Source organism: Petromyzon marinus, chromosome 70 (assembly GCF_048934315.1).
Source record: "Petromyzon marinus isolate PM22_M1 ecotype Great Lakes invasive population chromosome 70, UKy_Petmar_22M1.pri1.0, whole genome shotgun sequence".
Classification (NCBI taxonomy): domain Eukaryota; kingdom Metazoa; phylum Chordata; class Hyperoartia; order Petromyzontiformes; family Petromyzontidae; genus Petromyzon; species Petromyzon marinus.
Window position 1 is genome coordinate 1315503 of NC_133736.1, and position 15764 is coordinate 1331266.

The 15764-nt window shown below is 49.4% G+C and overlaps 1 protein-coding gene across 1 annotated transcript in view; it reads left to right on the plus strand.

Annotated features, from left to right (window-relative positions):
* Positions 1-195, plus strand: part of LOC142906755 (UDP-glucose:glycoprotein glucosyltransferase 1-like) — a 43876-nt gene extending 43681 nt beyond the window's left edge. Inside the window, exon 12 of the mRNA XM_076055174.1 lies at positions 2-195. The gene's annotated coding sequence lies outside the window, so the exon portion shown is untranslated. The remainder of the gene's footprint in view (position 1) is intronic.
* Positions 196-15764: the final 15569 nt, after the last annotated feature.

A 15764-nucleotide genomic window follows, 5' to 3' on the forward strand; every position in this document is an offset into this window, starting at 1 on the left:
GTGCAACAACCCCATGACGAAGGAGCCCAAGCTCTCGGCGGCCGTGCGCATCGTCCCTGAGTGGGTGGACTACGACGCCGAGGTCAAGCGGCTGTGGGGCTCCATCCAGGACGAGGACGCGGCGGGGAAGCAGCAGAAGCAGCAGCAGCAGGACGACAAGAAGCAGGACAAGAAGCAGGACGACAAGAAGCAGAAGCAGAAAGACATGGAGCCAGGTAAAGCGTGTGCGTGTGTTTGTGTGTGCGCGTGTGTGTGAGTGTGTGTGCGTGTGGGGAGCGATAGTGTAGCGGTTAGCGCTTCGCTGCGCTATGAACCTGGCGACCCGGGTTCGATTTCCGCTCACGGCCAACACCAGCGACGATTATCTGAACCGGTCCCGGGCCTCCCCTAGGTCGACTCAGCCTCAAATGAGTACCTGGTGCGGTGTGTAAACATTGCCACTAGGGAGACAAAGGCGGTTTTGGCGTGGTTCTGGCCACCCACCCCCTCGTGTACCGTTCCGGCCTTAATAGGTGCTCGCTAACAGCACTTGCCCCTACAGTCTGTTAAGGCTATACGGGGGATCTTTGTTTTTTGTGTGTGCATGTGTGTGTGTGTGCGTGTGTGTGTGTGCATGTGTGTGTGTGTGTGTGCGTGTGTGTGCATGTGTGTGTGTGCGCGTGTGTGTGTGCATGTGTGTGTGTGCGCTTGTGTGTGTGTGCTTATGACCGGCTCCAGTTTAACAGCAGAGGTCTCACTCCGAATCAGTCGAGCGGCAATATCTTTTCATCGGTTGCGTAACGCTGCTGTGTGGAAGCTACCTGGTCTGTCGCTCCGCACTAAGCTTCAGGTCTTCTCGGCCACGGTCATTCCCTCCCTTCTCTACGCTTGCAAAACGTGGACCCCCCTAAATGGAACATCTTTGCCGGTTAGAAACATTTAGGCTGGCCTGCCTACGATCCATCCTGGGTTTAACCAGGCTGGATTGTGTGAGGAGCTCACAAATCCTTGAAAGATCTGGGCAAGGTCCCATCGGTGAGCTTCTCCGGCGGGCAAGGCTGCGATGGCTGGGTCATGTAGCCACCGCATGCCGAAACAGCTTTTGTTCGGCCGGATCGAGGGGACTAAACGGGCGCGGTACGGGCTAGAGAAGAGATGGAGTGATGTGGTACAGGAGGACGTGGAGCTGAGTGGACTTGCCTATGACCGGTACCAGCGGTGTCAAGATCGGCCTCTGTGGAGAAGGCTCGTGAAGGATGCTACTGGGCAGTTGGAGGCAGTCGCCCTCCAACAACAACGGAGGGCGGAGGAGCGACGCTCACAACGAGCGAGCACCGGGTGGCTAAAGCACAGCAGGTTGGCACAGTAGGGGGCACAGGTGGTGCACCAGCCAGTCATCTCAGTCAGTCGACCCGTGGCACCTGGGTCTGCCCCGTGACCTGCCGTTCGACACTTCACGTGGCCTCAGGGTGCACATAGCCTGGCACAAGCGTCGTGGTGACGTCACCGCCACTTAGTGGCGAATGGCGGTTGTTGTTGTGCGTGTGTGTGCGTGCGTGTGTGTGTGTGTGAATACCGTGCCGGCCTTTGTAGGCACCGCTCACAGCACTTGCCCCAACAGTCCGTGAAGGCTACACGGCGGGTGGGGGGGGGGGGATCTTTATCTTTGTGTGAATACAAACATCGCATCCCCGTCAGGTTTACACTGTCCCATCGGCCTCCCTCTAGGTCGACTCGGCCTCAAATGAGTTACCCTTCTGCGGTGTGTAGCAGTAAACATCACCGCCACCAGGGGAGACAAAGGCGGCCGGGCGTGGTGGCGCTTCCACCCCACCCCCCTCGCGTCCAACGGTGCCGGCAGCCTTCGTAGGCGCTGCTGCTGCTGCTGCTGCTTCTCGTCTCCCGACAGCACTTGCCCCAGCCCCTGCCGGAGGCTGACTGGGACACCTTTGCCTTTGTCTCGTGTGCACTTGAAGGGCGCGAGGAGCTGTGAGCGTCAACGGAGGAGGAGGAGGTGGAGGAGGTGGAAGAGGAGGAGGAGGTGGAAGAGGAGGAGGAGGTGGAAGAGGAGGAGGTGGAAGAGAGGAGGCATCGCATCGGGACAGCCGGATCGACGGTGGATTTAATTTTATTTTGTGGAAGCGAACGGACAGAAATTTAACGGCACGGAGGTGACAGAAGATAAAAAAACCTCACGACGTTTCTCAGGCTTCTCGGGAGTCCGATTCGCCGACGACGCCGACGGACCAATCGGGACGACCGATGCTGCGGGGGAGGGCGGGGATGGGGGGCGGAGCGTGCCGGGACGCCCGGCCAATCGCGCGCGAGCATTCGCAGGGAGGTTTGACGCTGCGGTGACGGCCGTTGCGTGGCGCGGTTTACGTACGTCACGGCCGAGGGGAAGTGACGTCACGGCCGAGGGGAAGTGACGTCACGGCCGAGGGGAAGTGACGTCACGGCCGAGGGGAAGTGACGTCACGGCCGAGGGGGAAGTGACGTCACGGCCGAGGGGAAGTGACGTCACGGCCGAGGGGGGGTGACGTCACGGCCGAGGGGAAGTGGCGTCACGGCCGAGGGGAAGTGACGTCACGGCCGAGGGGAAGTGACGTCACGGCCGAGGGTAGTGACGTCACGGCCGAGGGGAAGTGACGTCACGGCCGGAGGGGAAGTGACGTCACGGCCGAAGGGGAAGTGACGTCACGGCCGAGGGGAAGTGACGTCGCGGCCGAGGGGAAGTGACGTCGCGGCCGAGGGGAAGTGACGTCGCGGCCGAGGGGAAGTGACGTCGCGGCCGAGGGGAAGTGACTTCGCGGCCGAGGGGAAGTGACGTCGCGGCCGAGGGGAAGTGACGTCGCGGCCGAGGGGAAGTGACGTCGCGGCCGAGGGGAAGTGACGTCGCGGCCGAGGGGAAGTGACGTCGCGGCCGAGGGGAAGTGACGTCGCGGCCGAGGGGAAGTGACGTCGCGGCCGAGTGGAAGTGACGTCGCGGCCGAGGGGAAGTGACGTCGCGGCCGAGGGGAAGTGACGTCGCGGCCGAGGGGAAGTGACGTCGCGGCCGAGGGGAAGTGACGTCGCGGCCGAGGGGAAGTGACGTCGCGGCCGAGGGGAAGTGACGTCGCATAAGCGATGTAATTTGAACCAACCGGGTGCCTTCAGTCTCCAGCGGTGGCGCCCCCCCCCCCCCCCCCCTTTTTCGCGCGTCGGGGCATCCGATTGGTCGAGGCGCGTGCGCCGAGTGATCGCGAACGCTCGCCCGTCATTGGTCCCCTGCCCGGCCAGCGGCTACAACAATAACGGAAATAACGACGCGCTTTGATTGGTCCTCGAGGGGTAGGGGGAAGCTGTTTACCGATTGGTCGGCAGGGCTTGGGCGAAGCTGTTTACCGATTGGTCGGTAGGGGTAGGGGGAAGCTGTTTACCGATTGGTCGGTAAGGCTTGGGCGAAGCTGTTTACCGATTGGTCGGTAGGGGTAGGGGGAAGCTGTTTACCGATTGGTCGGCAGGGCTTGGGCGAAGCTGTTTACCGATTGGTCGGCAGGGGTAGGGGGAAGCTTTTTACCGATTGGTCGGTAGGGGGGGGAAGCTCTTTACCGATTGGTCGATAGTGGGAAGCTCTTTACCGATTGGTCGGTAGGGGGAAGCTCTTTACCGATTGGTCGGTTTTGCACGCGTTAATATTTTTATTTTTCACCGATAAATTTGGACCCCCCCCCCCCCTCTCTCTCTCTCTCTTTTGTTTTCTTTAAAAAATTTATTTTCAAGATTAATGTCTCCAGGTTGGCAGTGGCTGTTTTTGTCGTTGTTGTCGGCGTTTTACGATTTTGCGATTCGCGTTTTGCTCGCCGAAGAGAAAATAATAATAAAAATAATGGGATGTTTACATTCGATTATTGAAGCGTGATGGTGATTGGTCGATTTTTTTTTAAAAGTAGATTCCTCTTACATTGTGAGACCTCCTTTGCCAGAAACAAGATATAGGAATAGGTTTTACCCTTTTAACTGGCACAAAAACTGACACCTTTATTCAAGGCATCATGTCTGCAATAACCACAACACAAGCAGTCAAAATGCAAACAAAAAAGACAACTCTGATAATAATATGCACTGTCCTTGAATTTGATTGGTCCACACCCGAGACAGCCTTGAATAAAGGTGTCAGTTTTTGTTTCTGGCAAAGGAGGTCTCATGTAAATGCTCACCCCGAGCCCTCAATACTCTGATAGTGCACTGTTTTTTTGAGTTGTACGCCTTTTGGCGTCTTCTGGTCCAACACCAATGGAGACTAGGCTCTAAGAAAAGCCGTCTCGGGTGTGGACCAATCAAATTCAAGGACAGTGCCAATATTATTATCAGAGTTGTCTTTTTTGTTTGCATTTTGACTGCTTGTGTTGTGGTTATTGCAAACATGATGCCTTGAATAAAGGTGTCAGTTTTTGTGCCAGTTAAAAGGGTAAAACCTATTCCTATAGATTCCTCTTCTGCTGCTGCTGCCTCTGGTTCTTCTTCATCTGATTCTTCTTCATCTGATTCATCATCTGATTCTTCATCTGCTTCATCTGATTCTTCATCTGCTTTTTCATCTGCTTCTTCATCTGATTCTTCATCTGCTTCATCTGATTCTTCATCTGATTCTTCTTCATCTTCATCTGATTATTCATCTGCATCTTCATCTGATTCTTCATCTGATTCTTCATCTGATTCTTCATCTGCATCTTCATCTGATTCTTCGTCTGCTTCTTCATCTGATTCTTCATCTTAATCTGACTCTTCATCTGATTCTTAATCTGATTCTTTATCTGCTTCATCTGCTTCTTCATCTGATTCTTCATCTGCTTCTTTATCTGCTTCTGCTGCTTCTTCATCTGCTGCTTCATCATGTGCTTTATCTGATTTTTACATCTGCTTTATCTGATTCGTCATCTGCTTCACCATCAACTTCTGCTTGCCCAAGCTACCGGACGAACAAAAATTTATCCGCGTGAACCCCCTTTGGCACTGGCATCCGTCCACGCCGGCTCGCAGCCCTTCCCGCACCCGCGACAACATCGAGCAGAAACTTCCCGGCGGGGGAAGGTTTCGCCCCTTCTGGGTCCTCGTCAGCGGAGCCGCCGCCGCCCGTCGCAAACGCTGCCGAGCGTCAAAAATGGTGAAAAATTTTAAAGGAGGTTTTTTTGTTGTTGTTGTCGTCGTCGTTAACGTGGATATTTTTTCGTTTTCCTTTGGGATTCTGAGTGGGAAGATTCGCGCGTCTGTTCATGCGTGTGTGTGTGTGTGCGTGTGTGTGCGTGTGTGTGTGGGGAGCGGTGGTGCAGCGGTTAGCGCGCTGCGCTATGAACCTGGCGACCCGGGTTCGATTCCCGCTCATGGCCAACACCAGCGACGATTATCTGAACCGGTCCTGGGTCTCCCCTAGGTCGACTCAGCCTCAAATGGGTACCTGGTGCGGTGTGTAGTAAACATCGCCACTTGGGAGACAAAGGCGGTCGGGCGTGGTGCTGGCCACCCACCCCCTCGTGTGCCGTGCCGGAATTCATAGGTGCTCGCTAACAGCACTTGCCCCTACAGTCTGTTAAGGCTATACGGGGGATCTTTCTATCTTTGTGTGCGTGTGTAAATTGAGTACCTGGTGCGGGGTGTACTAAACGTCGCCACTGGGAGAGACAAAGGCGGCCGGGGGTGGCGCTGGCCACCCCTACAAACCTCGTGTGCCATGCCGGACTTCATAGGTGCTACTCGCTAACAGCACTTGCCCCTGCAGTCTGAGGCTATGTCAGGACCAGATGTCTCTCTAGTACTAGGCATGAGTCTAAACCAGATGTCTCTCTTGTTTAGTACCAGGCATGAGTCTAAAGCAGATGTCTCTCTAGTTTAGTACCAGGCATGAGTCTAGATCAGATGTCTCTCTCGTTTAGTACCAGGCATGAGTCTAGATCAGATGTCTCTCTAGTTTAGTACCAGGCATGAGTCTAGACCAGATGTCTCTCTCGTTTAGTACCAGACATGAGTCTAGACCAGATGTCTCTCTCGTTTAGTACCAGGCATGAGTCTAGACCAGATGTCTCTCTCGTTTAGTACCAGGCATGAGTCTAGACCAGATGTCTCTCTCGTTTAGTACCAGGCATGAGTCTAGACCAGATGTCTCTCTCGTTTAGTACCAGGCATGAGTCTAGACCAGATGTCTTGTTTAGTACCAGGCATGAGTCTAGACCAGATGTCTCTCTAGTTTAGTACCAGGCGTGAGTCTAGACCAGATGTCTCTCTCGTTTAGTACCAGGTATGAGTCTAGACCAGATGTCTCTCGTTTAGTACCATGCATGAGTCTAGACCAGATGTCTCTCTCGTTTAGTACCAGGCATGAGTCTAAACCAGATGTCTTGTTTAGTACCAGGCGTGAGTCTAGACCAGATGTCTCTCTCGTTTAGTACCAGGCATGAGTCTAGACCGGATGTCTCTCTCGTTTAGTACCAGGCATGAGTCTAGACCGGATGTCTCTCTCGTTTAGTACCAGGCATGAGTCTAGACCGGATGTCTCTCTTGTTTAGTACCAGGCATGAGTCTAGACCAGATGTCTCTCTTGTTTAGTACCAGGCGTGAGTCTAGACCAGATGTCTCTCTCGTTTAGTACCAGGCATGAGTCTAGACCAGATGTCTCTCTAGTTTAGTACCAGGCATGAGTCTAGACCAGATGTCTCTCTCGTTTAGTAGCAGGCATGAGTCTAGACCAGATGTCTCTCTAGTTTAGTACCAGGCGTGAGTCTAGACCAGATGTCTCTCTCGTTTAGTACCAGGCATGGGTCTAGACCAGATGTCTCGTTTAGTACCAGGCATGAGTCTAGACCAGATGTCTCTCTCGTTTAGTACCAGGCATGAGTCTAGACCGGATGTCTCTCTCGTTTAGTACCAGGCATGAGTCTAGACCGGATGTCTCTCTCGTTTAGTACCAGGCATGAGTCTAGACCGGATGTCTCTCTCGTTTAGTACCAGGCATGAGTCTAGACCGGATGTCTCTCTTGTTTAGTACCAGGCATGAGTCTAGACCAGATGTCTCTCTTGTTTAGTACCAGGCATGAGTCTATACCAGATGTCTCTCTCGTTTAGTACCAGGCATGAGTCTAGACCAGATGTCTTGTCTAGTACCAGGGATGAGTCTAAACCAGTTGTCTCTCTTGTTAAGTACCAGGCATGAGTCTAGACCAGTTGTCTCTCTTGTTAAGTACCAGGCGTGAGTCTAGACCAGATGTCTTTCTCGTTTAGTACCAGGCATGAGTCTAGACCAGATGTCTCTCTCGTTTAGTACCAGGCATGAGTCTAGACCAGATGTCTTGTCTAGTACCAGGGATGAGTCTAAACCAGTTGTCTCTCTTGTTAAGTACCAGGCATGAGTCTAGACCAGATGTCTCTCTAGTTTAGTACCAGGCGTGAGTCTAAACCAGATGTCTCTCTCGTTTAGTACCAGGCATGAGTCTAGACCAGATGTCTCTCTAGTTTAGTACCAGGCATGAGTCTAGACCAGATGTCTCTCTCGTTTAGTACCAGGCATGAGTCTAGACCAGATGTCTCTCTCGTTTAGTACCAGGCATGAGTCTAGACCAGATGTCTCTCTCTTGTTTAGTACCAGGCATGAGTCTAGACCAGATGTCTCTCTCGTTTAGTACCAGGCATGAGTCTAGACCAGATGTCTCTCTCGTTTAGTACCAGGCATGAGTCTAGACCAGATGTCTCTCTAGTTAGTACCAGGCATGAGTCTAGACCAGATGTCTCTCTTGTCTAGTACCATGCATGAGTCTAGACCAGATGTCTCTCTCGTTTAGTAGCAGGCATGAGTCTAGACCAGATGTCTCTCTCGTTTAGTACCAGGCATGAGTCTAGACCAGATGTCTCTCTAGTTTAGTACCAGGCATGAGTCTAAACCAGATGTCTCGTTTATTACCAGGCATGAGTCTAGACCAGATGTCTCTCTCGTTTAGTACCAGGCATGAGTCTAGACCAGATGTCTCTCTTGTTTAGTACCAGGCATGAGTCTAGACCAGATGTCTCTCTCGTTTAGTACCAGGCATGAGTCTAGACCAGATGTCTCTCTCGTTTAGTACCAGGCATGAGTCTAGACCAGATGTCTCTCTAGTTAGTACCAGGCGTGAGTCTAGACCAGATCTCTCTCTCGTTTAGTAGCAGGCATGAGTCTAGACCAGATGTCTCTCTCGTTTAGTACCAGGCATGAGTCTAGACCAGATGTCTCTCGTTTAGTACCAGGCATGAGTCTAGACCAGATGTCTCTCTCGTTTAGTACCAGGCATGAGTCTAGACCAGATGTCTCTCTAGTTTAGTATCAGGCATGAGTCTAGACCAGATGCCTCTCTTGCAAAGAACCTCCGTCTTGAAGTCAATGCAAGCCAACCGGCTACCATGAGAGATTCGTTCATGTGGCCATCCACATATACAAGCACAGAGACAATTTCAACTGAGATGGATTCTGGCTTAGTAACCATTGGAAAGATTTTTAAATTTTGATTTAAAGCTTTCGTGACTGCAGTAATTCATATTCTTAGTTTTTTCGGTAAAGTCACGTTGAAGAGAAACAACAAAATAACAAAATATATATAAAACAATAAAAAAATTATCACGACGTTTCGACCATAACTCAAACGGTCATCATCAGGTGTGTGATGATGACCGTTTGAGTTATGGTCGAAACGTCGTGAGAATTTTTTATTGTTTTATATATATTTTGTTATTTTGTTGTTTCTCTTCAACGTGACTTTACCGAAAAAACTAAGAACATTGGAAAGATGTTTTAAACCATTTCGGTTCTTAATTAATTGTATTTTACGGTGACCTTAAGACCGCAGCTCTTTCGCTGGCATTGCCTCTTAATACCTCTCACACCACGGTTAATGGTATGGTTTATAACATGGAGTATAACAGCACATCGTGGCTGTTTCTCTCCCCCCTCCTCCGTTCTGAGCATGGATGGACTCGTCCGTCTGAACGGGGCTCGTCGCTGTCCGTGGTGCTGGCGTTGAGGGGAAGAAACCGCCACCCATTTTTTCGCCATATGGCATTGTGATATATAACGACTTACTGTTAGTGGCTCAGCTGATTTGGAGAGTATATAGAGTTCATTGATAACATTGAGGTAGTTTATATTTTAGTATTTTATTGGTTTACTATATGGTATTCATTATATAGTGTAGTGTATACCGAGTTGCTTTGTGTTAATAGCTCAGCTTATTGAAGAATATATTGAGTACATTTATTATATTGATGTAATTTAGACTTAGTTTTTTCACAACGTTTTACTGTATGATAGTTGGGTAGTTGCAGCCCTTTAGCGTCCATATACTAAATGCCTCTGTTGATATGTAAACGTTGACTTTAACATAGCTATTTCTGTGACCAGTCACAAGCTAATCCCTCAGCTATTTCAATGCTAAATTCTCCTGTTTGATATGTAAACTCCTTTGTCAAGGTGCCTCTCTTCTCTAAACCAGCTTAAAAGACGCTGCGAATCTTAGCAGCATTCATTGAAGCTCTGTCGTCCCGACAGTTCTGTTCCTTCACCTGAAGAAGGCTACTTGTGTTGTGGCCGAAACGTCGTGAGAATTGTATTTTATTGTTTTATTTTTATTACTTTGTTTCCATTCTACGTGGTGGTGACTTTACCGAAAGAACCAGGAAGATGAATCCCTGCAGTCACGAAAGCTTTAAATCGAAATCTCTTTAAATGTTCTGTATAGCTACCATCATCAAGTAGTTCCTGAAGTAGGTCCTGACGCTTAACCCCCTTTGCCTGATGACGACCGCTTGTGTTGCGATCGAAACGTCGTTTTTTGTTATTTTCTTTGACGCTATCCACGTGACTTCACCTATAGGTTGAACCTATCCACGTGACTTCAACTAGACGTGACGTCACCTATAGGTTGAACCTATCCACGTGACTTCACCTAGACGTGACGTCATCTATAGGTTGAACCTATCCACGTGACTTTACCTAGACATGACGTCATCTATAGGTTGAACCTATCCATGTGACTTCACCTAGACGTGACGTCATCTATAGGTTGAACCTATCCACGTGACTTTACCTAGACATGACGTCATCTATAGGTTGAACCTATCCATGTGACTTCACCTAGACATGACGTCATCTATAGGTTGAACCTATCCACGTGACTTAACCTAGACGTGACGTCATCTATAGGTTGAACCGATCCACGTGACTTAACCTAGACTTGACTTCACCTATAGGTTGTACCTATCCACGTGACTTTACCTAGACGTGACGTCATCTATAGGTTGAACCTATCCACGTGACTTTACCTAGACGTGACGTCACCTATAGGTTGAACCTATCCACGTGACTTTACCTAGACGTGACGTCACCTATAGGTTGAACCTATCCACGTGACTTCACCTAGACGTGACGTCACCTATAGGTTGAACCTATCCACGTGACTTCACCTGGACGTGACGTCACCTATAGGTTGAACCTATCCACGTGACTTCACCCAGACGTGACGTCACCTATAGGTTGAACCTATCCACGTGACTTCACCTGGACGTGACGTCACCTATAGGTTGAACCTATCCACGTGACTTCACCCAGACGTGACGTCACCTATAGGTTGAACCTATCCACGTGACTTCACCTGGACGTGACGTCACCTATAGGTTGAACCTATCCACGTGACTTTACCTAGACGTGATGTCACCTATAGGTTGAACCTATCCACGTGACTTCACCTAGACGTGACGTCACCTATAGGTTGAACCTATCCACGTGAATTTACCTAGATGTGACGTCACCTATAGGTTGAACCTATCCACGTGACTTCAACTAGACGTGACGTCACCTATAGGTTGAACCTATCCACGTGACTTCACCTAGACGTGACGTCATCTATAGGTTGAACCTATCCACGTGACTTTACCTAGACGTGACGTCATCTATAGGTTGAACCTATCCATGTAACTTCACCTAGACGTGACGTCATCTATAGGTTGAACCTATCCACGTGACTTAACCTAGACGTGACGTCACCTATAGGTTGAACCTATCCACGTGACTTCACCTATAGGTTGAACCTATCCACGTGACTTTACCTAGACGTGACGTCACCTATAGGTTGAACCTATCCACGTGACGTCACCTAGGCGTGACGTCACCTATAGGTTGAACCTATCCACGTGACTTTACCTAGGCGTGACGTCACCTATAGGTTGAACCTATCCACGTGACTTCACCTAGACGTGACGTCACCTATAGGTTGAACCTATCCACGTGAATTTACCTAGATGTAACGTCAACTATAGGTTGAACCTATCCACGTGACTTCACCTAGACGTGACGTCACCTATAGGTTGAACCTATCCACGTGACGTCACCTAGGCGTGACGTCACCTATAGGTTGAACCTATCCACGTGACTTTACCTAGGCGTGACGTCACCTATAGGTTGAACCTATCCACGTGACTTCACCTAGACGTGACGTCACCTATAGGTTGAACCTATCCACGTGAATTTACCTAGATGTGACGTCAACTATAGGTTGAACCTATCCACGTGACTTCACCTAGACGTGACGTCACCTATAGGTTGAACCTATCCACGTGACTTCACCTAGACGTGACGTCATCTATAGGTTGAACCTATCCACGTGACTTTACCTAGACGTGACGTCATCTATAGGTTGAACCTATCCATGTGACTTCACCTAGACGTGACGTCATCTATAGGTTGAACCTATCCACGTGACCTAACCTAGACGTGACGTCACCTATAGGTTGAACCTATCCACGTGACTTCACCTATAGGTTGAACCTATCCACGTGACTTTACCTAGACGTGACGTCATCTATAGGTTGAACCTATCCACGTGACTTTACCTAGACGTGACGTCACCTATAGGTTGAACCTATCCACGTGACTTTACCTAGACGTGACGTCACCTATAGGTTGAACCTATCCACGTGACTTCACCTAGACGTGACGTCACCTATAGGTTGAACCTATCCACGTGACTTCACCTGGACGTGACGTCACCTATAGGTTGAACCTATCCACGTGACTTCACCCAGACGTGACGTCACCTATAGGTTGAACCTATCCACGTGACTTCACCTGGACGTGACGTCACCTATAGGTTGAACCTATCCACGTGACTTTACCTAGACGTGATGTCACCTATAGGTTGAACCTATCCACGTGACTTCACCTAGACGTGACGTCACCTATAGGTTGAACCTATCCACGTGAATTTACCTAGATGTGACGTCACCTATAGGTTGAACCTATCCACGTGACTTCAACTAGACGTGACGTCACCTATAGGTTGAACCTATCCACGTGACTTCACCTAGACGTGACGTCATCTATAGGTTGAACCTATCCACGTGACTTTACCTAGACGTGACGTCATCTATAGGTTGAACCTATCCATGTAACTTCACCTAGACGTGACGTCATCTATAGGTTGAACCTATCCACGTGACTTAACCTAGACGTGACGTCACCTATAGGTTGAACCTATCCACGTGACTTCACCTATAGGTTGAACCTATCCACGTGACTTTACCTAGACGTGACGTCACCTATAGGTTGAACCTATCCACGTGACGTCACCTAGGCGTGACGTCACCTATAGGTTGAACCTATCCACGTGACTTTACCTAGGCGTGACGTCACCTATAGGTTGAACCTATCCACGTGACTTCACCTAGACGTGACGTCACCTATAGGTTGAACCTATCCACGTGAATTTACCTAGATGTGACGTCACCTATAGGTTGAACCTATCCACGTGACTTCACCTAGACGTGACGTCACCTATAGGTTGAACCTATCCACGTGACTTCACCTAGACGTGACGTCATCTATAGGTTGAACCTATCCACGTGACTTTACCTAGACGTGACGTCATCTATAGGTTGAACCTATCCATGTGACTTCACCTAGACGTGACGTCATCTATAGGTTGAACCTATCCACGTGACCTAACCTAGACGTGACGTCACCTATAGGTTGAACCTATCCACGTGACTTCACCTATAGGTTGAACCTATCCACGTGACTTTACCTAGACGTGACGTCACCTATAGGTTGAACCTATCCACGTGACGTCACCTAGGCGTGACGTCACCTATAGGTTGAACCTATCCACGTGACTTTACCTAGGCGTGACGTCACCTATAGGTTGAACCTATCCACGTGACTTCACCTAGACGTGACGTCACCTATAGGTTGAACCTATCCACGTGAATTTACCTAGATGTGACGTCACCTATAGGTTGAACCTATCCACGTGACTTCACCTAGACGTGACGTCACCTATAGGTTGAACCTATCCACGTGACTTCACCTAGACGTGACGTCATCTATAGGTTGAACCTATCCACGTGACTTTACCTAGACGTGACGTCATCTATAGGTTGAACCTATCCACGTGACTTCACCTATAGGTTGAACCTATCCACGTGACTTCACCTAGACGTGACGTCACCTATAGGTTGAACCTATCCACGTGACTTCACCTAGACGTGACGTCACCTATAGGTTGAACCTATCCACGTGACTTCACCTAGATGTGACGTCATCTATAGGTTGAACCTATCCACGTGACTTTACCTAGACGTGACGTCATCTATAGGTTGAACCTATCCACGTGACTTCACCTATAGGTTGAACCTATCCACGTGACTTCACCTAGACGTGACGTCATCTATAGGTTGAACCTATCCATGTGACTTTACCTAGACGTGACGTCATCTATAGGTTGAACCTATCCACGTGACTTTACCTAGACGTGACGTCACCTATAGGTTGAACCTATCCACGTGACTTCACCTGGACGTGACGTCACCTATAGGTTGAACCTATCCACGTGACTTCACCCAGACGTGACATCACCTATAGGTTGAACCTATCCACGTGACTTCACCTGGACGTGACGTCACCTATAGGTTGAACCTATCCACGTGACTTCACCTGGACGTGACGTCACCTATAGGATGAACCTATCCACGTGACTTTACCTAGATGTGACGTCACCTATAGGTTGAACCTATCCACGTGACGTCACCTATAGGTTGAACCTATCCACGTGACTTCACCTATAGGTTGTACCTATCCACGTGACTTAACCTAGACGTGACGTCACCTATAGGTTGAACCTATCCACGTGACTTCACCTAGACGTGACGTCACCTATAGGTTGAACCTATCCACGTGAATTTACCTAGATGTGACGTCACCTATAGGTTGAACCTATCCACGTGACGTCACCTAGACGTGACGTCACCTATAGGTTGAACCTATCCACGTGACTTCACCTAGACGTGACGTCATCTATAGGTTGAACCTATCCACGTGACTTTACCTAGACGTGACGTCATCTATAGGTTGAACCTATCCACGTGACTTTACCTAGACGTGACGTCACCTATAGGTTGAACCTATCCACGTGACTTCACCTAGACGTGACGTCACCTATAGGTTGAACCTATCCACGTGACTTCACCTGGACGTGACGTCACCTATAGGATGAACCTATCCACGTGACTTCACCTAGACGTGACGTCACCTATAGGTTGAACCTATCCACGTGACTTCACCTGGACGTGACGTCACCTATAGGTTGAACCTATCCACGTGACTTCACCTAGACGTGACGTCACCTATAGGTTGAACCTATCCACGTGACTTCAACTAGACGTGACGTCACCTATAGGTTGAACGTATCCACGTGACTTCACCTAGACGTGACGTCATCTATAGGTTGAACCTATCCACGTGACTTTACCTAGACGTGACGTCATCTATAGGTTGAACCTATCCATGTGACTTCACCTAGACGTGACGTCATCTATAGGTTGAACCTATCCACGTGACTTAACCTAGACGTGACGTCACCTATAGGTTGAACCTATCCACGTGACTTTACCTAGACGTGACGTCATCTATAGGTTGAACCTATCCACGTGACTTCACCTAGACGTGACGTCACCTGTAGGTTGAACCTATCCACGTGACTTCACCTAGACGTGACGTCATCTATAGGTTGAACCTATCCACGTGACTTCACCTAGACGTGACGTCACCTATAGGTTGAACCTATCCACGTGACTTCACCTAGACGTGACGTCATCTATAGGTTGAACCTATCCACGTGACTTTACCTAGACGTGACGTCATCTATAGGTTGAACCTATCCACGTGACTTCACCTATAGGTTGAACCTATCCACGTGACTTCACCTAGACGTGACGTCACCTATAGGTTGAACCTATCCACGTGACTTCACCTAGACGTGACGTCACCTATAGGTTGAACCTATCCACGTGACTTCACCTAGACGTGACGTCATCTATAGGTTGAACCTATCCACGTGACTTTACCTAGACGTGACGTCATCTATAGGTTGAACCTATCCACGTGACTTCACCTATAGGTTGAACCTATCCACGTGACTTCACCTAGACGTGACGTCATCTATAGGTTGAACCTATCCATGTGACTTTACCTAGACGTGACGTCATCTATAGGTTGAACCTATCCACGTGACTTTACCTAGACGTGACGTCATCTATAGGTTGAACCTATCCACGTGACTTCACCTATAGGTTGAACCTATCCACGTGACTTCACCTAGACGTGACGTCACCTATAGGTTGAACCTATCCACGTGACTTCACCTAGACGTGACGTCACCTATAGGTTGAACCTATCCACGTGACTTCACCTAGACGTGACGTCATCTATAGGTTGAACCTATCCACGTGACTTTACCTAG